General features: G+C 41.6%; 1 protein-coding gene across 1 annotated transcript in view; it reads right to left on the bottom strand.

The window, feature by feature from the left end:
* Positions 1-26675, bottom strand: part of MCOLN2 (mucolipin TRP cation channel 2) — a 418859-nt gene that overhangs the window by 89016 nt on the left and 303168 nt on the right. The window lies entirely within an intron of this gene.

Below are 26675 nucleotides of genomic sequence, written 5' to 3'. Positions count from 1 at the left end.
CAATTAAAGGCAGGTAGAGGTACTAAACAAGCACTGCGGCCTGCAGAACTTTCCTACCTAAAGCAGCCTCAGAAGAAGCAACGTGTCAGAAGGGTAGAATTTGGTGAAAGTATGTAAAGATAACAGAGTAGCTGCCTTGCAAATCTGTTCAATGGAAGCTACATTTCTAAAAGCCGAAGAGCTGGTGATTGCTCTGGTAGGATGAGCAGTAATTCGCTCAGGGGAAGACTTCCATGCTTTGCAAATTAACCAAGGGATTGCAGTAGCTTTTTGTCCCTTGCGGGGACCTACAAAATGGATAAACAAAGAAGAATTTCTGAGTTCTTTAGTGACTTGAAGGTAAAATTTCAAGGCCCATACTACATTCAAGTTATGATGTAATCTTTTTCTAGCTTTGTTGGTTCTGGACAGAGAGATAGGACTACAATTTTCTAATTGATGTTTTCAGAAGAAACCACCTTAGAAAGGCTAGAGTAATTTTTTCTTAGAACTGCTTTAGCCTATTGAAAAAAATAGGTAGGAAGAACAACAAAAGCTCAGATACTCTTCTGGCTGACAAAAACATAAAATTATGCTTACCTGATCATTTAATTTCCATCTGTGGGAGGAGAGTCCATTGCTTCATTCATTACTTCTGGGAAATAAGAACCTGGCCACCAGGAGGAGGCAGACACACCCAAGCCAAAGGCTTAAAATACCTCCCCCACTGCCCTCATCCCCCAGTCATTCTGCCAAGGGAAAAAGGAACAGTAGAAATATCAGGGTATAAATGGTGCCAGAAGAACAATATTAAATTTAGGTCCGCCCACCGGAGCAAACAGGCGAGAGCTGTGGACTCTCCTCCCACAGATGGAAATTAAATTATCAGGTAAGCATAATTTATGTTTTCCATCTTAATGGGAGGCGAGTCCACTGCTTCATTCATTACTTGTGGGAACAAATACCCAAGCTCTAGAGGACACTGAATGATCAAAAAAACGGGAGGGTAAAAGGAGGCAGACCCTATACTGAGAGCACCACAGCCTGCAGAACCTCTCTCCCAAAAACAGCTTCCGCCGAAGCAAAAACATCAAATTTGTAAAACTTTGTAAAAGTATGTAAGGAGGACCAAGTAGCCGCCTTACAAATCTGCTCCACAGAGGCCTTGTTCTTAAAGGCCCAAGAAGAGGCCACAGCTCTAGTTGAGTGAGCCGTAATCCTCTGAGGAGGCTTATGTCCCGCTGTCTCATAGTCCAAACGTATAATGTTCCTCAACCAAAAAGACAGAGAAGTGGAAGAGGCCCTCTGCCCCTTACGCGTCCCTGAATACACCACAAATAAGGACGAAGTCTGTCTGAAATCTTTCGTGGCCTAAAGATAAAACTTCAAGGCTCAAACCACATCCAAGGTTATGCAGTAACCTTTCCTTAGACGAAGAAGGGTTAGGACACAAGGAAGGAACTACTATCTCCTGATTGATGTTACGATCTGACACCACCTTGGGAAGAAATCCCAACCCCGTGCGAAGCACAGCCTTATCAGCGTGAAAAAACAGGTAAGGGTGCTCAGATTGCAAGGCCGCTAACTCAGACTCTGCGAGCCGAAGCAATAGCCAGAAGAAATATAACATTCCAGGAAAGAATCTTAATGTCAAGCACATGCATAGTCTCAATCGGAGCCCTCTGCAAAACCTTAAGAACCAAGTTTAATCTCCAAGGAGGAGAAGAATTTCTAAAGACAGGTCTGATCCTAGACAGAGCCTGAACAAAGGACTGAATATCAAAGCTCCACTAGCTTCTTAAGTAACAGCACCGATAACGCCAAAATCTGTCCCTTTAAGGAACTGGCAGCAAGACCCATATCCAGTCCATCCTGGAGAAAGGCCAGAATCCTGGATACCCTAACCTTGTGCCAGGGATATCCACATTCCTCACACCAGGATAAGCAAGTCATCCACATCTTATGATAGATGCAACGAGTGACCGGCTTCCTGGCCCCGATGAGAGTATCAATTACTCTCTCAGAAAAAAACCTCATTGACCAAGACTAGGCGTTCAATCTCCACGCAGTCAGCCTCAGAGAATTTCGAGATTTTGGTGAAGGTACTCTGAACCAGCAGATCTCTGCGACAGGGTAACCTCCATGGAGGAGATGATGACATCCCCACCAGATCCGCAAACCACGTCCTCCGTGGCTACAACGGAGCAATCAGAAATGTTGAAGCTTGCTCCTGTTTGATGCGGACCACTCGAGGAAGAAGTGGCAATGGTGGAATAATGGAAATTAGGTTGAACTCCCAAGGCACTGCTAAGGTATCAGCTCTGCCTGTGGGTCCCTGGATGAGACTGGACGCCATGAGGTCTATCTTCGGAGTCCCCCATCTGTTGCAGACCTCCGCAAACACCTTGGGATGTAGAGACCATTCCCCCAGATTAAACGATTGTCTGCTGAGAATGTCCGTTTCTCAGTTGTCCACACCCGGAATGTGGATTGCTAAGAGCAAACAATTGTGAGTCTCTGACCATTCCAGAATCCAAGCTACTTCCCTCATGGCTAAGGAGCTTCTCGTTCCCCCGATGGTTTATGTAAGCCACCGAGGTAATGTTTTCCGACTGGAATCCGATGACTCGGGACGACCCCAGGTGGGGCCAAGCCCTCAGAGCGTTGACTATCGCTCAAAGTTCCAGAATATTTATTGGTAGAGTTGACTCCTCTCGAGTCCATCTGCCCTGTGCCCTTCTTGAACCCCAAACTGTTAACCATCCTGATAAACTTGCGTCCGTGGTCACAATCTCCCAGGATGGCCTCAAGAAGGACGTCCCCTGGAACAGCTGTCCCAGACAGATCAACCAAGAGAGGGATTCCCTCACTCGGTTGTCCAGAGAGATCTGTTGGGATAGATCTGAGTGATCGCCGTTCCACTGTCTCAACATGCATAACTGAAGAAGTCTGAGGTGGAACCTGGCGAATGGAATGACATCTATGCTGGATATTATGAGCCTAATCACCTCCATACACCTGGCCACATATGGCCTTGAGGAGGTCTGAAGAGCAAGACAGCTGGACACAATCTTGGAACGTCTCTGATCTGTCAAGAATATCTTCACAGATATGGAATCTATTATCGTACCCAGGAACTACACCCTATTGCTGGGAACCAGAGAATGCTTTGTTTATCTTCCATCCATGGGATCGAAGGAGAAGAAGTGCCCTCGAGTGGTCCTCCCCGAGACTGCAGGACGGAGCCTGGACCAGAATATCGTCCAAATAAGGAGCCACCGCAATACCTCTGGCTCTTGCTACTGCGAGCAGCACCCCCAGAACCTTCGTAAAGACTCTTGGGGCAGTCGCCAGGCCGAACGGTAGCGCCACAAACTGGAAGTCTTGGTTCATAAATGCAAATCTTAAGAACCTGACGTGGTCCTTGTGGATTGGCACGTGAAGGTAGGCATTCTTCAAGTCTATTGTAGTCATAAATTGCCCCTCTTGAACTAGGGGCAGAATCGATCTGATAGTCTCCATTTTGAACGATGGGACTGACAAACTTAAGGCACTTTATTTCCAGAATTGGGCGGAACATGCCCTCCTTCTTTGGGACCACGAAAAGGTTTGAATAGTACCCTAGACCCCTTTCTGATAGAGGTACTGGAGTGATTACTCCGAGAGATGAGAGATCTCTCACACACACTAGAAAGTTGTCTCTCTTCTCTGGTCTTGAGGATAGGTTTGACAGGAGGAATCTGCCCCTGAACCCAGACACACTGTGACCCTGTCTTCTTGCGTTATAATATGTGTATAAATAAAACGATCTTACCAGAATCTATGCCGTGGAACAGGAACACGGCCCTTCAAGTGTGACAGGTTAGTAGCATCGCTCCTGACATGGACTTGCGTGAATAAAGGCAGGCAGCGAAATTTGTCAACGCTGATTGCCAAGGAGCTGTTAACATGAGTCGGGATGGTTTCGCAGAGACAACACTCCCTGCATCTCTGGACTAAGTTTCATCCATGCTCTCTCTGAGAGGCTGACAAGATTACTTAAAACTCCAGTCCCATTTCGAAGAGTACTCCATAAGAGACTACTCCGAATCTTCCGACACTTCACTGCCAACCTCCTGTGACAAAAGGCAAAGAATAACTGGGGGATGAGGGGAGTGCGGGAGGTATTTAAGCCTTTGCCTCCTCCTGGTGGCCAGGTTCTTATTTCCCACAAGTAATGAATGAAGAAGTGGACTCTCCTCCCATTAAGATGGAAATAGCCAAGCGAAAGAAAAACTTTCAAAAATAACAGATGTACGTTCAGATCATGCATAGGTCCACACCAAGTAAAGGTTCCACAGAGGGGAAACAGGCCTGATAACTGGTCTTATCCTGACCAAAAGTTTTGAATCTCTAAATTTTTATGTAATAAAAGCTGAATTTCTTTCCTTTCAATCTTGTAAGTAGGGTTGCCATAATTATTCTGTACAAAACTGGGACAAAGTGATATTTCACTGGAATGAGGAGGGTCGGGTGGGGAGTACAGGTGGCCCTCGGTTTACGCTGGTTCAATTTGCGCCGTTTCAGAATAACAACCTTTTTTTTTGTCATGTGCACTAATTAAAATATCCAGTAGGTGGAGCTGTCCGCTTGTTTTGCAGCAAAGTTATGCAACTTAACAGGTCTTAAATTGATCTGTGTACACAGAACAGACATTAGCTATCAAGCAGCCACTTCCCTATTATCTTCCTGTCCAGCAGCTTCAGGTGAGGGTGCCTAACTGCCTATTAATCACTGCAGATTGAAATGCATAGAATAGGTGCAGACCCAATATTATCTAACATGCTAACAATGCAGAGAACTGATTGCAGAAAAATGCAAGTAAAAAATGTTTTTGTTCATTAAACTTAGTTTGATGATGATGCAGTCTGTTGTGTAATTATTTAATTAGGTGCTGTTACCAAATGTTTTTGCTCATTAAACTTAGTTTGATGATGATACAATCTATATTATTAGGTTTATAATGCTGTTTAGGATTTAAAATCTTCATTTAAAAGCTTTAAAAATAATGTATTAGATGTTACTTATGACAATTTTGAGAGGGGCCTGGAACCTAACTCCCTCACTTCCCATTGACTTACATTATAAACTGGGTTTCAATTTACAACGGTTTCGATTTACAACCATTCCTTCTGGAACCTAACCCCGGCGTAAACTGAGGGCTATCTGTATATCAACAAATAATAAAAAAAACTTAAATTATGCTTACCTGATAATTTTCTTTTCATCAGATGGAAAAAGTCCACAGGTGCATTCAGTACTTTTGGGAAATAAGAACCTGGCCACCAGGAGTAGGCAAAGACACCCCAGCCAAAGGCTTAAATATTCCTCCCAATTCCCTCATCCCCCAGTCATTCTGCTGAGGAACAAGGAACAGTAGGAGAAATACCAGGGTGAAAAGGTGCCAGAAGAATAAAAATTAAACACGCCCCACAGAAAAAATACGGGTGGGGAGCTGTGGACTCCATCTGAAGAAAAGAAAAAATTATCTGGTAATCATAATTCAAGTTTTTCTTCATAAATTGAAAGAGTCCACAACTGCATTCATTACTTTTGGGAAAACAATACCCAAGCTATAGAGGACACTGAGTGCAAAAACGGGAGGGTACAATAGGCGGTCCATTCTGAGGGCACCAAGTCTGAAAACCACAACCCAACCAAACTCTGCTTCGTCAGAGCCGGACAAAACATTTAGAAGGAAAGGGCCCCAAGGACACTGACCCGCAGATAGTCCGAAAGCCTAACTAGAGACGGCAAACAGACTCACTGAGCCAACACTCCTCCAGGAGAACCATCACCCAGCAGTCGGACCACACACAACCCCTTCTAGTACAGTACCAAAATCCCCAAAAGGGAGAGGACAAGAGTAAGCCAAAGGGATACTCAAGGTACAGCAAAATCCATAAAGGAAAACCCCCCTCAAGGAAGGCCAAGTCCACAGCGACCCGAAAGAACCCCGAGAACAAGGGGAGACGCCGCCCAACCCACAAGGAGCAACCGGGCATCATCATGGAGAAGAAACATCTCCCATACATCATGCAACAGCATCGAAAGAGACAGTTAAAGACAAGTCCTCAAAACGAATGAGCTCAGAGACTGAGCAAACAGCAAAAAGTACAAGTCAGAAATAAACAATAACACGCTGCCATCCGGAGGAAAACACTGAGAAACACTATCCGTAAGGAAGAAGTGGCCAAACACAAAAGGCAGATTGCCCAACTCCCAAGACAGAGGACACTCTCCAGGCAATTCAGGCTGCCAAGCCTACCCACAGATCACAAAGGGGGAGAGGCACAGAACCTCTAAAAACAAGGTCCACTGTCACCCCCAAGACCTGAGGATGAACAACAGATCTCAGATCCTACACCAAGCCGGACCAGCCCAAGCAGCAGCAGATCTGAAAGCAGGGGAACCGAAAGAAACCCCAAGATCAGCCCCCAAAAGGGTGAAAGAATGGACACAGCCACTTCAACTGAAAGACAAATCGAGCAGGCGATAGACCTAAAGGATCTAGCAAGCCACCCAACAAAGTCTCAATGCGAAGCCAACAGCTCCCCAGATGGGAAGGAACAACTCAAAGAGCAGACCAGTCCCCGAAACAGATCAAACATCTGATCCAACCTCCTAAACACAGGAGAGGCCTCCAAAAAAGGAACCACACCTCCGTAAGGAGGACACCGAGCGTCGATAAACACCTGCCCATAAGACAGGAATTTGTAGAAAGAACCGAGATGACACAAGGCCACATCACTGACGAACACGGAAGAACCCCCAAAAACACCATCGTGCTAGCACCATACCAAGCGCAAAGTGACAGCTGAGTAACCGCAAACCTTCCGTTTGCTAGGCAGAAAAACCCACCATCAGGTCACGATAGTTGGCTGTCCCAAGGGAGCCGTAGCGTCCGGCACAAGTCAAGCTCCAAGGAGTCCCGGCTCTCAGAAAATCTGGCCAAGTTGTAAAACTAAACAGCCAGAACAAAGGCTAAGCCCAAGGACCCCGTAAATTGGTGCCCCCCCCCAGCCAGTCCTAAGATCATAAGGTCCAGTAACATCCCACAGTGGGATCCACAAAGAGAAAATTCAGAATAACACCCTCAACAACCAGAAGATCAGGACAAGAAGCCTGGGCCCCACAAATGTTTAGATCAAACAAACTTCGAGGAACCTAAATCCCTCATCTGATATAAAAAAAAAAAAAAAGACCTCCCCGGGAAAAAATCCAGGATAACCCGGATAACAAGAGCAAGAAGCCCTTGAAGGTCCCGACTCGAAAGGAAGAGACCACCCCTTGCAGGAGCCCAAAATGCCTAGGGCCATAAAAGGACAATAGATTTAACAGGCGTCCAAGCAACAGTAACCTAAATGTGCTGGAAAGCGGCTAATCCCCCTAAGGGACACAAGGCTGCTCTCAGCTTGCTACGGTACAGAGTATTCCACAGAGCATTAGCATACTGAGCTAGTTATCCGACAAGCCACGAGCTCCAGACACAAGGGGAACAGTGAAGACAAGTAACCCGAAACGAGCAACATCAACCCTCCACATTGTGGTTATTAATTAATTTAACATATCTTTACTTTATACTAAATATAATTCAAATTTAGTCATCTCTATGGTAATACCACTAAACCAATACAAATAAGTTGTGAAATAAACTCTATGAGAGGGTCTCCATTTTTTACCAAACAGTTTATTTGGAATCAATATATGTTAATAAGATATATATATATATATATATATATATATATATATATATATATAGACACACATCTATTTTACAGCAACACAGTCCACATTTAAGATAGAGCAACTTTACTACAATAACCCCAGTTTGTCCAACACTGCTAAAATAATCATAAGAATATACTTAGCCACATTTCTTCAGAGTGTTCACCATCAGCCATCTTTAGAGAGAGAGAGAGAGAGAGAGAGAGACAGAGAGAGAGAGAGAGAGAGAGAGAGAGTGCTCTAGCCTTCTATACCACAACTCAATAGGGAGTGGCCTATCAAATACCTGTCAAAGGCCACTGGGAGTTTCTTTAGTTCAGAGAGAAAAGTGTAACTGGGGGAAGGGATTTTAATAACAGCTAGGTCAGCAAGCTATGTCACCACACACATCACCTCAGATACAAGTCAGATGATAAAAAACCATGGGTCTTGACGCCACCTGGATGGCAATACCCAAAAAGTGGAAAAACCACGAGGACCTCCTCTATCCCAAGAGAATGCAGCACATTCCCAACACCAGGAAAAGGACCCCTAACCGGAGCCCGACAAAAGACCTCACCTTTTAATGTTCCAAAAGGGAATGCAAGTCTCCCAAGGAAGACTACCTATCCACAAGGAGAGCAGATAAAATGCAAGAGGTCTCAAAGAGGAGGAACCACTAAAGGAACAAGTCCAAAAAGACAAGTTCCTAAGCAACACCGCCCGACCGGCAGAAAAAGAGGTGCTGAACCCTCTAATCTTCCCACCATGTGGAAGGGAATACTCTAGGTTCCAAGTGCATCAGAAACAACAGAGTGATGCAGCAAAATTCACTGACCCAGTCACCAGACAGACCGCTATTTAGGACTGAAACAATCCCGAGAGCCGCACAGACCCTCAAGTCCTCTTGAGAATGCTTAGTTGAAACTTAAAAAACAAACAAAATTAATGTTAATATCACTTGGCACCTCAACTTGACCAGCAAGGTATAATAGGCGCCACGTGTCTGATAAGCCGCGAGACAGAAGATCTGAACCCAAGCAGGACCAGCCTGCAACCAGGGTCATAACGGTCAAGCTTGCTAAATCCACCCTCAGAGAAGGAGGAAGGAAAAACAGACAAACATGGGACTAACGTGTCCCGAACAACCTCTGTAGAAGCAAACAGTGAGTATCGATCCCAGGAAAGTTCCCGCAGGAAATATAGTATAAAAAGGAAAAATAAAATGAATCCTAACTGGATAAAATAAAATAACCGGCAATCCGAGGGTTAACGCCCAAAAAGAACAGAAGGCCCGCCGGACCAGCCTAACGGAAATCCTGTCTTCCAACAACACTGGGAAAGATCTCAATAAGACTGAAGGAGATTACTTCATCCCCCCCATGTCTAACAAGGTGCGCCGTTTGGAGGAGACTGATGAGTTCCAAACCCAAGAAGGATAGGGTCCCCAAGCAGCTCAAAAACGTGTGAGTAAAACACTAAGGCGAGCCCGCCTGTAACGAAAGGCAACACTCAGGCAGTTACACCCACAGGGAAATGTACATGCCCTCCAGAGGCCGAAGGACCTGGGGCAATCGGGCACGAGCACAATCGCGAATAAACATCTGGACTTTGCAGACGCGCAAGCGCCTAAAGTATGTAAAAGCGAAAATGTGCCACAACCTCCGGGGGGGGGGGGGACAATTTGCCCCCCCCGAGGAGAAAACACATAACTTGGGTTACCCACATGTGTAGTAGTAGAAAACGGTAGGGAACTCGCCTCCCGGAGGACAGGGCACCCCGAGGCGGATGGCTCAGCAGTCTCTTGAATCCCCGAGTCCGAGGAACAAGGCGCTCTATGACGGCCTAAAGAACATAAGCGACTGACCTGAGTCAATGGGGCTAATTTGCATTCTTCACAGGATGAAGAATCTAAATCAGAATGTTGACCAATCTCAACATCAGCATCCTCCATAACTGGAACAAGGATACCCAAAAATGGACTATATATAAAACAATTTGAACGGCACCTGACACCCACAATGGCTGGGGCACTCACCACTTCCTATGTAACGGACACTAGCAGACTAAAATATTCCGTCGCCACACAGAACGTAAACATACTCGGTCACAAGGTGAAGCGTACAGTCCAACAAAAAGCGCGCCCGACGGTAAGGTCGCGTCACTTCAACAAGCCGTCATGTTCTAAGCCACAAGCCTAGTAAACACTACACATAAGCAGATTGAATCACATAAACATGATTAAAAAAAACCCTGTTCAATAGTCCCCCTAAGAAGATTTTAAACCTTGATTCCAAGACACTTAAAGGAGTCTCACTGAGACCCTGTATTTTTCATGCAAGTTCACAGGAACAAATGAGTTACAGTACATTCATGAAGAAGTAAAATGAAACGATCTTACCGGAATCTACACCGTGGAATAGGAACACGGCCCTTCAAGTGTGACGGATAGTAGCTTCGCCTCCGCCATGGACTTGAGACGAAAGCAGGCAGCGAAGTTAGACAACGCCGATTGCTTGTGGCGTTGTTAAAATGAGTCGGGATGGTTTCGCAGAAAGACTCTTCCTGCATCTCGGAACTCTAACTTTCATCCAAGCCCTCACTGAGAGACTGACAGGATTACTTAAAACTCCCGTCCCATGTTGAAGAGTACTACCCTCCATAAGAGACAAATTAAATTCTGACACTTCTCTGCCAACCTCCTGGGACGAAAGGCAAAGAATGACTGGTGAATGAGGGAAGTGGGAGGAGTATTTAAGCCTTTGACTGGGGTGTCTTTGCCTCCTCCTGGTGGCCAGGTTCTTATTTCCCAAAAGTAATGATTGCAGCTGTGGACTCTTTCCATTTATGAAGAAAAACATATTACAGTAACAGTTTATGCTTAATTTTTTTATATATATTTTTTTATTGAGGACAACAGATTATATGTTCTTACAAAGTGTTAGACATGCATAACAGATTAATTGATGAATACAACATATCCAATATTATAACTTATAAAGTCCAGTCCTCTTTTTTGCCCCTCAAACATATTAGGTCTCTCTTGGACCTTTGACATTCTATCAGGTCAGAGTTAGGGGTTTAAATAAGAAACACAAAAGAAAAATGACATCTCTGTATATCAAGGAAAAGTGAAATATGTTAAGTTACAAGGAGGAGATGTAAATTACAAGAAATTATTGTATCCTCATTATCTTCAGCAATACCTTAGCAAAAGCCTTCAGTTAAAACAGGATAAGTAAACGTATACTTGATATTCAACGTTTGCAGTAACTATCTAAATCATACAAAAATACTATTTAGTGGGATGTTAGTTAGGGTGCATTTATAATTGAACTCTATGTCCAATAGGATGTAGTTTGTGCCCTGTAAATAATTAGAGTAGACTTTATTGCACTATGATGCTTATATTAAGTATTCCTACCGCACATTTCTATTAGTAGTATATAAGTTGCAATCTAATCTGCAGCAAGATCTATGTGACGGTAAGCAGTTTTGTTGATATTTAATAGGATATGGCATCAGTTGTGCAATCTAAGCTTTTCCTCTCCCTCGTCGCCACGGCCGTCAACCACGAGAGAGGCGATAGTATAAGCCAAGGATATATGCGCCACTAGTATAGATGGTATTTCAGTAATCAGTGTGTTGGTTATATTTAATATATTTTATAGACAATGTCTACTATAACTCTAATTGTAGCTACCTTTTCTAATCTTCCAAGTTGGTTTTCCTGTGCGCATGTGATATACATGAACAAAACTTTGCCAACAATAACCAGAATACAGAACATAATTAAACCTCATTTAACTTAGCAACCTGTTCTTTTAAAAAGAGAAGCAATTGAGAATGGTGTGTTACATCTATGCTATCCACCACTTGAATATGTCAGCTGGACAGCTAGGACCGTTTCTCCTCCGTAATGGAAGATTGGGACATTCTGAGCAGTTTCTATATTTAAACTGAGGAAACCGGCAATGCTATCATTAGGAAATGATCTGAGAGCGTTCAAAGTCCCCTTGATGTCTCTTGTTAAATCAAAAGCCCTGTTCTTTTTCATGGGGTTTAGGATGTCCTCCGGGCTTGTTATGAAGAGTAAAGAGCCTTTTTCAACAAGATCTCCGGCCACCAACGGATCCCCCTCAAGCCTGTGTGGCGGCGGTATAAACTGCAGACTCTGCCATGTCTTGTGCTGATACTTTACACTGTGCAAATGTGCGGTGAAAGATAATCCCTGTCCTTTTTTGCTGGTGGTTGTGCTGTGTAAATTTAGGGCTTTCGCCATGCTTCTACCTGGTGTGATGTCAGGCGCCATCTTGGAGATTGTGATATTGAGGATCCCTCTCGAAGTGTCTCGTTCTGTAGTGAGTAATTCATCCTGAGAAGCTTGCCTTTGTGTGTTTTTTACTGCTCTGAACTTGCCTTTTAGTATTATCGGCAGGGATGATGGTAGGGAATCGCCGCTTGTATAAATAGTGTTGTTGGTGAGAGTGATAGTTGAGCGGGTCTCTTCTGGTGATGAGGCCGGATCATATCCCTCTACTATTAGGTATCGTATATTTAGCATGCTTCTTGTAGTTGGTGCTCGCCTTATTAGTAATTGAATGTCCTGCTCTGAAGGAACTTTGTCAATCATTGGTTGCATGTAATAAAGCTTCTATTTTGGCCATTTGGCGCTCTGGGTTGCTAGAAAGATCATCAATCTGCGGTTCCATAGTTTTTTTTTGTTTTTGTTTTTTAAATAAACCGCTTTATTGTCATAAAAGTTTCATACAATACAATAGTCATCTAATTACAATAAACAGTTTATCATTTTCTTTTACATTTTTCAGTTGTACAGTGTAATGCGTCTAACAATAGGTAACTAAGACCATTCTGTTGCCACAGCTGTCATATACCTAGGATCAATAGGTAATCTCATAGTTAAGCATAAACAAGTCTTCGGTCACAGTTGCTACTTAGGAAACTTATTTGCTACGTATTTGTCCCAAATGATTTTCATTAAACAGTACGACTCCTCGGTCCTCAATTTAATGTATGCGTATTCCTCTAATTGGAAAATGTGTTGAAAAGTATGGAGCCATTCGGCCATGGTGGGAGTGTTTTTTTTGTTTCCAGTGCCTTGCTAATAGTGACTTCATGCTGTTACTTGCAATAAATATTAGTTTTTTTCACATGTGTTTGTGTTTTTTTGGGGATAATATTAAATAGCCAGATACGAGGATCTGGTGAAATCGTGAATTCAACCATTTCTGAAGTCTCCCTTGCCACCTTTTCCCACATTTCATTTATCGCAGGACATTTCCACCAGATATGAGCCATATTCCCCCTATCAGTGTCACACCTCCAGCAGATATCACTTGCTGTCCTATAGAGTTTGTGTAACCTGGCCGGTGTATAATACCATCTTTGGATTATTTTTAAATTTAGTTCAATTAGCCGGCTGGAGGAGGAAACCTTGGTTACATTTGTGAAAATCTCCGAGGCCTCTCTAGATGTCATGTCTAGGTCTAATTCTGCATTCCACCTGTCTAGGTAATAAGGGGTATAGCCATGTGGTGGGATTTGTAGTAATGCGTGAGAAATGGCTTATGTCTTTTTGTGTGATGTGTCTGATCTGCATAGTGATTCGAATGTAGTCATGGGCCTCATTAGATTCCTTCGATCGGGGTGTTTTGTGATGTATGATTGACATTGGCGTAATAGTAACCAATATTTTGATAGTTCAATTCCTTCTTTCGCTAACTCTTCTAGGTTATAAAATTTGTGCTCATTACCTAGCTGAGATACCGCTAAAGTTCTTTGATTTTTGGTTAGGGTTTTGCTGGGAAAACTCAGCCCCGGTATGAAGTCTATATTATTTGTGAGGGGTGTTAGAGGGGAAGTCCTTGAGGATATATTCAGATACGATATTAGTATTTTGTTCCAAACTTGGAAAGTCTCTGCGATAATAGAGTTAGGGTGGAGCTCTAGAGAGGTCTGCTTTGATATTAGCCAACAAAGAGACCCCAGGTGTGTCTTATTCGCGATATCATGTTCAAGTACCACCCATGCCTTTGTTGGGAAGTTTGTGTACAAGTCAATGATCCGTTGTAGGAATATTGCCATACGGTACTTTTCCAAGTCTGGAACCCCGAGTCCACCCCTTTTAGTTGGCATACACATTAGTTGTTTATTGATCCTCGCTGGCCTATTTTCCCATACATATGCTAATAGCTTGGATTGTAATGAGTTAGTGAAGTTCCTGGGTATGGGGATGGGAAGGGTTTGAAGGATGTATAATATCCGTGGTAGGACATTCATTTTTAGGACTGTGATTCTCCCTAGCCAGGAGATTTTCTTTGATCTCCAGGCTGAGAGGTCTGCTATGATCTTTTTTTGGATGGGAACATAATTTAATTGGAATATTTCATCAATTGTTGGGGCTAAGTATATGCCTAGGTATTTCAGGGAGTTCTCTCGTCTTTTAAATGGGCATAGCAGACAGATATTTTGGGTTTGTAGAGAATCGTGGTTTAGCAAAAGCATCTCCGACTTAGATTTATTGATGAGAAAATTGGATATTTTTTGGAATTTATCTAATTCATCACAGAGGGAAGGTATAGACGTTGTGGGTTTGGTAAGGAAAAATAAGATATCATCAGCATATAGTAGGATCTTATGGGTAGTACCTGCAATGTCTATTCCTTGAATTGAGGACTTTTCTCTAACTGCTGAGGATAGAGCTTCCACTACGCAGGCGAATAATAACGGGGACAAGGGGCATCCCTGACGAGTCCCATTTGATATACTGAATGGATGAGACAAATGGCCATTGACTCTAACCTTAGCTGAGGGGGAATGGTAAAGGGCGAAAATCTTTGATATAATGGTCTTTCCCAATTGAAATTTTTGTAATATGGTCCTGAGGAATGTCCAACAGACGCGGTCGAATGCCTTCTCCGCGTCTGTTGAAACCAGGACCAGGGGCAATTTGTTGCTGGGTATATTCTAGGAGATGTATTGCCCTTACGGTGTTGTCCTTGGCCTCTCTATTTTGAATGAAACCCACCTGATCATTCTTAATAAGCTGGGGCATTACCTGATTTAAACGGTTGGATAGAATTTTTGCATAGATTTTGAGGTCCGAGTTTAATAGTGAAATGGGCCTGAAATTCTCCACCCTGTCTGGGGATTTGCCTGGTTTAGGCAAAACCACTATATGAGCTTCCAGGTTTGTGTATAGAAATGGGTTCTATTCATTTATACTGTTAAACAAGTCTAATAGCTGCGGTATTAAAAGTTCTTTATATTGTTTGTAGTAACTATTTGATTAACCATCTGGGCCTGGAGCCTTCCCTATAGGAAGGTCCTTTATTACTTTCTTGATTTCCTCATAAGAGAAAGGGCTATTCAGTTGTTCTATCTGTTCCTGTCTCAATGTGGGGAAGTTTAGTTTCTCTAGGTATTCTTGTATTAGTGAGCTATTTTTTGTTTGTGATGGATTTTCTCCTCTTTTGTTAATGTTGTATAATTGCTCATAATATGTTCTGAATGCCTCAGCTATTTGGGCAGTCGTGTATACGTCTTTTCCCTTGGTATCTTTTATCTGCATTACATATGCTTTATTAATTTTCCTCTTGAGTTTTCTGGCAAAAAATGAGCTGCTCTTGTTGTTACCCTCAAAATATATTTGTCCCAATTTTATTGTGTGTTGTTTGCACTCCTTATCTATAATAGTTTGTATCGTGGATCTACTTCTATCTATTTAATGTGTTATCGTTAGTGTTATACTTATGCTGTTTTTCTAGCTCTGAAAGTCTGGTAAGAGTATTATGTAGATATATTCTTTCTTCCTTTACTTTGTGAGCTTTCAAGCTTATTAATTCGCCTCTGACCACTGATTTATGTGCTTCCCACAAGAACCTGTTATCTGTTATGGAGGCTTGATTCAGTATAAAGTATTCAGCTATTGTTTTTTCTATTTTAAAAGCATTAACTGGATCCCTTATTAAGTTATCATCTAATCTCCATGTGTGTGAGATTGTATTCATTAGGGGCCAGTATATAGTGCAGCCTACCATCGAATGGTCCGACCAAGTTCTGGGATAAATGGTGAGTTCTTTTACTCTAGCTAAGCTGGCAACATCCAGCATAATGTAGTCAATGCGAGAGTATCGGGCATGGGGGTATGAATAAAAAGTGTAATTTCTCACGTCCGGGTACTTCACTCTCCAAGCGTCGTGAACCATGAGATCTTTTAGACACTGTCTTATTGTGTTAATTATTTTGTTAGGGACGGATGAAGTGTGGTTGGAGTTATCCATGTGGGGATCGAGGGTAAGGTTGCAATCCCCTCCTAGTATCAGGGTACCTTTGGACACTTCTAATAGTAAGTTAGTTAAGTGTTTAAAGTATACATCTTGTCTGGTGTTGGGGGCGTATGTGCAGACCAAGGTCACCAATGTGTTATATAGCTTTCCTATGACAACCAAGTATCTCCCCTCCCTATCCCTATGCACCTCTATCTGCCGCAGTTCTATAGTTTTTATATGTAACAGCTCTCACCGTTCACTCACTCCAATGGAAATAATGTGCCGATGTGACTGGGTGTTATCCTCTTCAAAAGATCTCAGTATTGCTGTAGTTAGTTTAGCTTATCTAGATCTGGCTGATTACCCTAGGAGATTCCAAGGGGGGCGCTGCCTGAGTATTAGCCGCTGCTCCAGGCCTCAATTGTCCGTTTTCGTCTCAGGGATCATTAATAAAGCCCTTCGTATAAAAATAATATTAGCTGTTCTGAGATAGTACAACATCACTTGAACAGATAATAAAAAGCTGTAGGTTTGCAGTATTAATCGATGGATTAAAGACTTTCTCCCAGTGCTTAGAAAAGTGCGACTGCATTAAGTTGCTGCTTGGACACACCCCCCAAATATTTTTTTATATGTAATTTTTATTTATTAAGGTTACCAGCAATTTAACAAACCAAAAGTCAAACAAATTAATACCCAAAAGAGACAATTGGTAATGTAAACTGTTGCAGAAAAATCACAAACACGTTGCTGTATAGGATTCAGCCATTAATTGAAAATTATTGATAGCCTGGCTGGCCCTTAACCAATAACCACATGCATTATGACAACTATTTAAGCACCTCATCAGCTTCTCCTCTGGTTTGCTTGTGGCTTTCTTCCCAGACTAGAGCAGCTTATACATGTCACACTGACTGACTCACTAGTCAGCTTCTAATGTCCAACTCAGTGACAGCCACTGTCTGAGCCACAGCCCCTCAGATATGTTTCTCAAAACAGAGGCAGAAACAGATATTCCTTGCTACATAGCACACAAATGCAGTGTTTTACTCTGCTTCCCGCCTAGGCATAATCGCTTTCAGCTGCTCATGGACCAATTTGGATGGGTCTACCATAGAGAGAGCAGTAGAGAGAGCAGTCCAAATCACAGACAAGTAAATAAGACTCTCCATGAAAATCCCCACAGGTAGGGCAGGAGTAGAAAAAGTAAACATTGCGAGTATAAAAAAAAAAAAAAAAAAAATCTTAATCAATAAAAACCAGCATTTATAAGGAACCGGGCGGGACTTTTTTTTTATTCAATAAAATCTAGGACTTTCACAGTTTTCCATTTTTATTTGGCAACACTTCATTTGAGGGAAATGGCTTATAAACACTTATTCAGGCCAGCCTGCAAAAATTGTAGAATTCAAGGAATTCTTAAAGAGTTCCAATGGTAATTCTTAGACTCACATCAGTTTAAATAAAACAACAACAAAAACAACCTTTACAGATATTGTGATTAAGGCTTTCTGGCCTCAATCAAAGTGTCCAACACTTAATGTTAAAAAATCTCCCCAAGATAAAATCAGGCATTCAGTTGCTATGCCATCAAATTTACATTTTGATGGAAGGGACCTTGAGAATCCATCCTGAGCTGGAGGACATCTATACCAGATCTATGTACCAAGTAAAATGGGGCCATGGCAGAGAAATCAGAATCACTGTGGCCCATTGCCGTTTTATCCTGGCTAGTAAAAGGAGGAAGATGCAAATCAGATTGAATGAGCAGGGATCCTAGCACATCTATTAGGGTCGCTTGTGAATCTGAGAATCTTGCACAATATTGTGGTAGCTTGTAGTTCAAGTGAGAGGATAGGAGGTCTATATATGTCTGGCCTTCCCCAAAGATTCACAATCTGATTCTAACACCTTTCCCCCTAAAAACTACTTCCCTGCTTGAAAAGAAGGCTACAACACAGCAGAGCAGTTACATTTGTAAATATAAAAATTACAGTAACCAATTTTTTATGCATTTTCCCATTAAAAATTGCTAAAAGTTCCTACAAATGTAGTGTTATCTGGTGTATGTAACTATGACCCCAGGCTATGTGAATAATGTGTACATGTTCATGCTAATAGCCTGCGGGATATAAGTGCAAGTACCTACCTTACATGCACTATTGTTTCAGTAGTGTCACCACCATTGTGAGTTACCCATTTGGGAAATTTAATATCTCCTTTTGATAATACAGTCTACACTATGAAGCGCCCTTTTGGGTTTTGTTTCCAGTGATCTGCCTGAGGTTCCTAGACCAAATGAAGAAGAGCAGCCCTAGTGAACTGAAATCCAATATGCAGCTGGACTGATACACTTTGAAATATTTTCATTACACAATCTTTTGATACATTATATCTTTTGGGTTACCATTAGTGTCCCCTAGGACTTAGTCACTAAGCCCTACACACACACACACACACACGTACAAACTCACCTTTCAGCACTCACTACTGTGCTTACCAAGCTGAGACCTGAAAAACCCATGGAGGAAGCGACTGCAGAACAAGTCTCAGTGATACCTGCAGCAGACAAGTGACAAACTCCCACTGGAGATTTACTCTCACTGCCAGTGTACTCCTCTACACCCTTCTGTCCTATTCCCGGTTCTCTGAGGGGGATAATTGGTCTCACATCAGTCTGAGAACCCTTTCAATTAATGTGTAGATCAGCACTAAGTTTCACCATCACTCCTTGCTGGAGGCAAAAAAAAATGACTAAGGATTAATGGGAAGATGGAAGGGATTAAAGCTCTGTTGTGTGTTTTTTTTGCCTCCTCCTCTATGACTGGCCATTAATCCCACATGTAACGGCTCGTGGACTCATTATGTTATGAAAGAAATCTAGTTTTGTCTCTACATAGCAGACAGCTGAGGAGAAAAATATCTCTTCCCTTAGCATAGGGTATTTAGAAAATTTATCATAAGACAATTTTAAGGAGTTCTCACCTGCAAATGGTGTTAAACACATAATAGAAGTACTGCTCGGGACCAGAGTGGAAACTGCCGGTGATCCAATCAGCAGGGATAGTTACACTGCCGAGTCATGCGGCTATAATGCTGCTATAATTAGATAAGTGGAAATTTCCACTCGGGATAAGCAGTGCTCTGCATGTCCTGATCTGTACTTTTACTGTGCGTTTAACTTTTGCTGTGGCTAAACATACAGTATTGCAGGGTCTATTGCTGTAATTCATTGGAGCATATAATTTTAAAACATGTAATTTCTCGACTATTATGGCCCTTTAAGCTATCCAAAGCACAAATTTATTGCATAATTTAATGACAATTTTTGCAACCAAAATTTAATTTAAAAAAAAAATACTATTAGCAAAATTTTTGCTTAATATTGGCATAAATGTTGACTAGATGGCAAGTAAATAAGCCAGGAGGTGTAAATATGTCTTAGGAAAACTTTAAAAATAAAATAAACACACACACTATGGTTACTGTAAGCTCATGCATGTGTAAAAATAAAACTGACCCATATAGGCTCCTATTTGTAAGTCTGAAGTAATACAAGAGAATGTTACCCCACTAGCAAACTGCATTAAGACCCTGAGCGCAGTTCACTGTTTTAACTGAAATATTTTGCAATATACTTCTATTAGCAAAAATGCTTCTAAAAAGGTACTTGTGTTTCAGAGGCTACACACACATGCTGTGCACAAGCATTCAAACACTCCTGCTCAGGGTCAGCAATGGCTTTGTATGACACAAATGGGTTGATTAGCTAAAGCTCTCTGGGCTGGTGAGATTCTATAGGAATGCTTGCTAGCCCTTCTATTTCCCTGGTGGAATTCAATAAAGCCACTTTGTCCCCTGAAGAAAAAAAAGAAAAAAAAAAAAAAGTGTCTCTCACTAAGGGGGTGTATACTGAATTTTTGTATGGGGAGAAGATGCAACCATTATAAAAAAAAAATTGTAATTTAAAAATAATAAAACAAATAATTAAACCACACAGAAATATACAATAAAAAATGGTATTGTTGGGCGGAGCCAAGCTGTGCTGGGACATGGCTGTGTTCTAGTTAAGCTCCGTAGCTGTTGTAGCTCAGAGTATATGTAAGGGGCTGGTGGAGGCTCCGATTTGATAATATTTCTCCTGCTGACACTTGGGATAAGTAGCGGAGTTAGAATTGACCCACTGCAGACTCGCAGAGCGCTTTCTGATACGGAACCCTCACAAGTTTGACGAGCTTGCGGCCGCCATTTTAGACTGCGCCACAGTAAGGAGGCCCTGCAGATACGGAGACTGACATCCCGGTCTCTTTACCATTCAGAGGTACTACTTACCTGTCCTACTGACATCTCTACCTGCCCGTTCTAACTACACTGGGCGGAGGCCTAGGCTGAATTGATTTGTTGGATGCTGCGTCACATACCTCTGTGGTCTGACACGGTGGTGAGTTTTTGTGCATGCCGAAGATACACAATACCAGACAAGCTGTAACTACTTCATACTTGGGAGAGGTGGGTCACTTGGAGGGGCGGATTGGATTGTTGGCTGTAGGTGTTGGAGGGGAGATTTTTCAGTCACTTTGTCAGGCCTTCTTGAATCGCCAGTCCCCCAGACGTATGCGCATTAAACTACAGGCAGGTTTAGAGAAACACAATGTTATACAGAGGAGAAGAAAGACCAGGCACCTCATACGTTGGTTAAGAGAAAGGAATTTAAATATTCTGCTGCTCATCATAATCTCGCTGCCTCTATTGTGATTCTAATACAAACCTGCGCAATATACCTCCATACTAGAGCATTAGTGCTAATTGTCCACCTTGTAAAAGTTTCTTAGTCACTGAGCAAATTGATCTCTACCATATAAATTTGTGGCTTGTGAATGACTTAAAACCATACCTTACTAAGGTTTGCTGAGACCTGAAAATACCTTTTAATGCACCCTGGAGCATACAGATATGTCTCAGCGCAAGGGCTCAAAAATGGACAAACCAGCCAAACCGGCATTGACTACACCCTCAGTGACTGCTTTTTTCCATACCTCAGAATTAGCACCCTCTGAGTTACCCCCTCCTAAGGATAAACTCTCATCTGACTCACAGATGGAATCTTCATCTTTGAACCATAATGCGCTACAGATGTTGCACTCACAACTTGCAGATCTTCCCTCTAAGTCTGACCTTGCATCTTTGAAGTCCTTTATAAAAGAGGAAATGAGGGATCTCAAAAAGGATCTAAATGATATGGGCTCTAGAATTGAATATCTCGAAGAAGGCCAAGAAGCTCTCAATAACCTAGTTAGCTCAAACACCACTCAGCTATCGATATAGGACTCTACTGTACGAATCCTACAGGAAAGGCTGGAGGACTTAGATAACCGTGGAAGGCGAAACAATCTCAGGGTAAGAGGAATCCCAGAAGAGGTCCAGCAGGACCAATTAAAATCATATCTGAAAGATCTGTTCGCTTTTCTACTCCCACGATCACCTTCACTCCAACCTGAAGATATTGAGCGAATCCACAGGGCACTTAGACCACCCTCAAAACCACCAGCTCCTCCAAGGGACATGATTATTAAATTTTTGGGTTACACCACTAAAGAAGACTTATAGCATGCAGCACGGTCAAAGAGGGAAATCATATTTAGGGATCATACCCTACAAATTTATCAAGATCTCTGTCCACAGACCATACAGAGAAGAAAAGAGGTGAAATTTATCACCAAGGCCCTCCAAGAAAATAATATCCGATACCGATGGGGATTCCCTTTCAGTCTAATAGTCACGCATAATGGCTCACAAGTTATCTATAGGAGCTTCCAGGATTTAGATAACTTTTCCAAGAAATTAAATATCAACATTGTCCCCCCAGATGACAATGTGTTGGATGCTTTTCCTCTGTCAAGGGACAACAATATTGATCCTCCCAAGGTGCAACGTTCTCAATGGATTAGGTCACAACCCAAGAGAAGAAAAACAGATCTTCCTCCACCAGAATGATCTCACTAACTTTGTGAACTTGATTCATATTAGGCTCGTTTGAGCCTTATTGTTACCCTTTCCAAGGTGGACTAAATTAAGGTCTGTAAAGTTGATCTCATGTAGTCCTCTATCGAAGGACATCTGGACTTGAAGGTTGGGTAAGACCCAGGTGTTTGTTATTATTGTGAAACAATGTTTTGACTAATCTGTATTTGGAATGCAATAAGGAAGTTATTATGTGTTAATTCACATTGCATACCTCTCAGACATATATTAATACTTGTTAAAGCTTATAGGTTAAGTCTAAGTCACAGTAATGATACCATATATGACCAAGTCTTCTAGATTTCACCTGGTAAAGGGGCCAGTAAATACCTCTCATTATATACCACCCTCTTTCCCAAATGAGCCATCCACCACCCCATACTATACATACTAAAACTTCACAAAGACACTAAATATGAATAATCTTAAAGTTCTCTCACATAATGTTAAAGGATTCAATATCCCACAGAAAAGATCCATTGCACTTCGGGATTATAGGAGACTCCAATGTGATGTGGTGATGCTCCAAGAGACCCACTTTAAACAAGGTCATGAGCCCAGATCTTCTTTTACGAAATTTGGTCCTGCATATTTTGCTTCAAATTCCACTAAACATAATGGTGTGTGTATACTGATTAATAAAAATATTCCCCTTAAGGTTAATTCAGTTAGAGACAGGGAAGGCAGATATCTGATTCTCTCAGGGTCTTTCCACCACAAAAAATATTACAATGGTTAATATCTATGCACCTAGCACGGATTCCCCTAGATTTTTTCATCACATTTGTAAAAGAATACTAGAGACATCCAGAAACAGTGTGATTGTTGGTGGAGACTTTAATATAGCATTAGATCCAACTATGGACTGTTCTATAGGGAGATCATCGACCCCCAGTAAAGTCCTCCACTTAATAAAAAAACACACCTCTCTTCCCTAGCAATTCATGATATTTAGCGTTTACACCACCCAAACGATAAGGACTATACTTTTTACTCTTATCCACACCAACACTATTCTAGGCTAGATTACTTCATGATTGATGCAACTAGTCTCTCCCAGGTCATAAGTTCAGATATTTATCCCATCACGTGGTCTGACCACGCCATGATTAGCTGTACTCTGAATTTCTCGGCGTGAATACCCTCACAGCGCACTTGGAGATTAGATGAAACCCTGCTGAAGGACCCTATAATTTGCATCCAAATTACTAACACACTAGAGGACTATTTTAAACTAAATGATACTCCCAACATTAATCCCCAACATTTATGGAACGCACATAAATGCTTCCTCCGGGGGGAATTGATAGCTCTGAAATCAGCTAAAACAAAACAGCAACATATCTATCTGTCCTCCCTTTTGACTGACTTGAACGGTCTTTAGGAAAGGTCTTATGTATTTCCTGAAGTTTATTTATTACTTGATAGCCTGGAACACAAAAGACAACAGCTTAATTGCTACTTAGGGACTGAGGCAAAAAGAAATGCTCTGTATCTTAAAAAGAAATTCTATGAGGGAGCCAATAAACAGGGGAAAATGCTAGCCAGACAGCTTAGAAAGAAGACACTTAGTAGGTATATTATGCACATTAAGGACGATAAGGACAAAGACTGGTTCACCTCCACCAACATAGCAGAAAAGTTCCGACGGTACTATGAATCCCTATATAACCTGAATCTAGATAGCACACCTCCTACTGACTATGATATACAAAGTTATCTGTCTCAGCTAGGTCTTCCCAAGATCACAATAGAACAAAGAGACGACTTAGACGCTCCATTCACAACAGCAGAGATTCTAGGGGCAATCAAGTCACTAAAGGGGGGGGAGTCTCCGGGCCCTGATGGTTTTATTAATGATTATTATATTATTTTTAAAGACCTTTTGACACCTTACCTCTTACGATATTTTCATACCATTGACGAGGATTGTGAATTCCCTCCCTCTGCTTTACAGGCAAAAATAAACTTGATACCAAAACCAGGTAAATCCAGTTTATATATCCCAAATTACAGACCAATCTTGTTATTAAATACAGATATTAAAATCTATGCTAAAATTTTGGCGAACCGTTTGAATAAAATATTACCCCAAATTATACATCAGGTGGGATTTGTCCCCTTCCGTGAAGCTAAAGACAATACAGTATGAAACATTCACCTGATGTGGCACGCTAGGTCTCAAAATATTCCCTCAATTTGGCTATCAACAGATGCGGAAAAGGCCTTCGACCGGGTCGGATGGCCTTTTCTAAAATCCACACTTCGCATGTTCGGGTTGGGGGACAAGACTATTCACAAAATTTTTGCCTTATATAATAAACCAAGTGCACAGATAACTCTTAATGGTATTATTTCAGATCAACTACAAATAACAAATGGAACCAGACAGGGCTGTACCTTGTCCTCCCTGCTGTTTACCTGCCTTATCGAGGCTTTGGCAGCCAAAATCAGCTTAAATAAAAATATACAGGGTTTCAGCATTGGAGGAGAGGTATATAAGTTGTCATTCGCAGATGACATTCTGTTTTCTTTAACAAATCCTACTAACACAATCCCACCCCTACTAAGCGAATTAGAATTATTCAATAGATTGTCAAATTTTAAAATTAATTAAACTAAATCTGAAATGTTGGGAGTTGCCTTGGGCTCTCAGACGGAGGCTCTGATATCTGAAAGATGTACATTCAAATGGTGCAAGGGGTCCTTGAAATATTTAGGAATACAACTTGCTGATAACCAAGACACACTATTTTCTTCAAATTACGCCCCAATCAAAATGGCCTTAATGAGAGACATCTCATCACGGACAAGAAAAAAATCTTTCTTGGCTGGGCAGAATTCATACGGTTAAAATGAACGCCTTCCCCCGTCTGCTTTATATTTTAATTACGCTACCTATTCCTATACCTAACAATTACACTCATCAGATACAACGGCTATTTGGGTCGTTCATCTGGAATAAACGCCCCCCCGAGGATTAATAAACTTACCATGTCCCGCTCTGCTACCCAGGGGGGCTTAGGTGTTCCAGATATTGAGAGCTATCGTAGATCCATATTCCTACAAAGGATTCTGGATTGGAGAGTTCACAGAGCCCATAAGAGATGGATAATGTTGGAAGAGAGTCTTAATCAAGGGATTCATCTCCCCTCTATTTGCTGGAAACATAACTTTAGTGCTACTTATGGCCAAATTACTAACCCATTCACGCGGGAAACGCTCAAGATGTGGGAACACACTACTAGAACAAATCCTTATTTATCGTCATGCCCCGGGCCCCCTGACGTCTCTTATTCACAATAGTGAATTATCTCTATTATCTCTTAATAGAAGTTGGATGACAGACAATACACCAATAGAGACTTCAATTACACACCTTATGTCTAATGAACAGTTGTGCACTCAGGATCAGTTGGTGGATAAAGGCTACTCATGGGCTGCTAACTGGTTCTCATATAGAAGGGTGCACCACTACCTTACAACACACAAACATTACTTAAACCTGACTTGACCACTGACCTTAATTGAAAAACTGTTTTCCTCATCTCCCCCACTTAGACATAGTCTCTCTTGCATATACCGCATCATTACACAACCCCCACCAGGTAATATGCCACGTTCTGTTGGGACTTGGGAGATAGAGCTAGGATTAACTATCACGCCCCACATAGCCACTAACATCTTTCAAAACACTAAATCATGCTCCTCTTCTGCCTTGATTAAGGAGTTGAACTACAAAATTCTACATTCCTGGTATTCGACACCCAGGAGGCTCCATAAATAAACCCTCAAACCAGCAACAGCTGCTGGAGATGCGGACATGTGGGTAGTGGCATGGGTCACATGTGGTGGTGGTGTTCTCACTTGAACTCCATGTGGAGAAATATAATAGCAGAGATAGAGAGTATCTTTAATATAATCTTCCCTTTGGACCCTCTTGTGTGGTTGCTGAATAAATCGATCAAGCACATTTTAGACCCCTTCTGAGGATTATGGTAAATAGTGTTAAGGTTTTGGTGGCACAGAACTAGAAGTCCTCCGAGGTTCCATCAATAAAAATGTTGCAAAAAAATGTTACGGAACTAATTGAATTGGAGGAGTATGGCTCCTACTCTTCAAACAAAAGGGATATTTTCATTGAGTTGCAGACTACTTGGGAACAATATCTAAAAACTTGCATGACTAGGTCTTAGTAGGACTACTATCTAACCCCCATTTATATTCTAGCTTGACCTGCGAGCAGGCAGAAACTAAACTTATTTAAACATCATGGCACAATATTGAGAGTACTGTTTAGGGACATTGAGACTTTCATGTTTTTGTTAAATAGGTAAATTGGTTGAAAACTAGAATCCACTGTACTTGTCAATATGAGTTGGAAATATTTTTACATGTCTATATATGTCACAAACCAGGTTTAAATGTGATTTACATGTTCTTTAAGAATGTAATTGGAAATTATATATGACTTGTGAATCTTTCTTTTGTGATATTGTATGATTTTTATATGCTGGATTCTTAATAAAAAGATTTTGAAAAAAAAATGGTATTGTTAAAGTGATAGTAAACTTCAAAGATTTGAAAGGTATGCTTTTAACTATTATCCAAATTAAAACTTAATCAGGAAGTAAGTAA

The sequence above is a fragment of the Bombina bombina genome, chromosome 10 (genome assembly GCF_027579735.1).
Source record: "Bombina bombina isolate aBomBom1 chromosome 10, aBomBom1.pri, whole genome shotgun sequence".
Taxonomy (NCBI): Eukaryota; Metazoa; Chordata; class Amphibia; order Anura; family Bombinatoridae; genus Bombina; species Bombina bombina.
The sequence above is the reverse complement of the archived record's forward strand: the minus strand, read 5'-3'. Positions and strand labels throughout refer to the sequence as shown.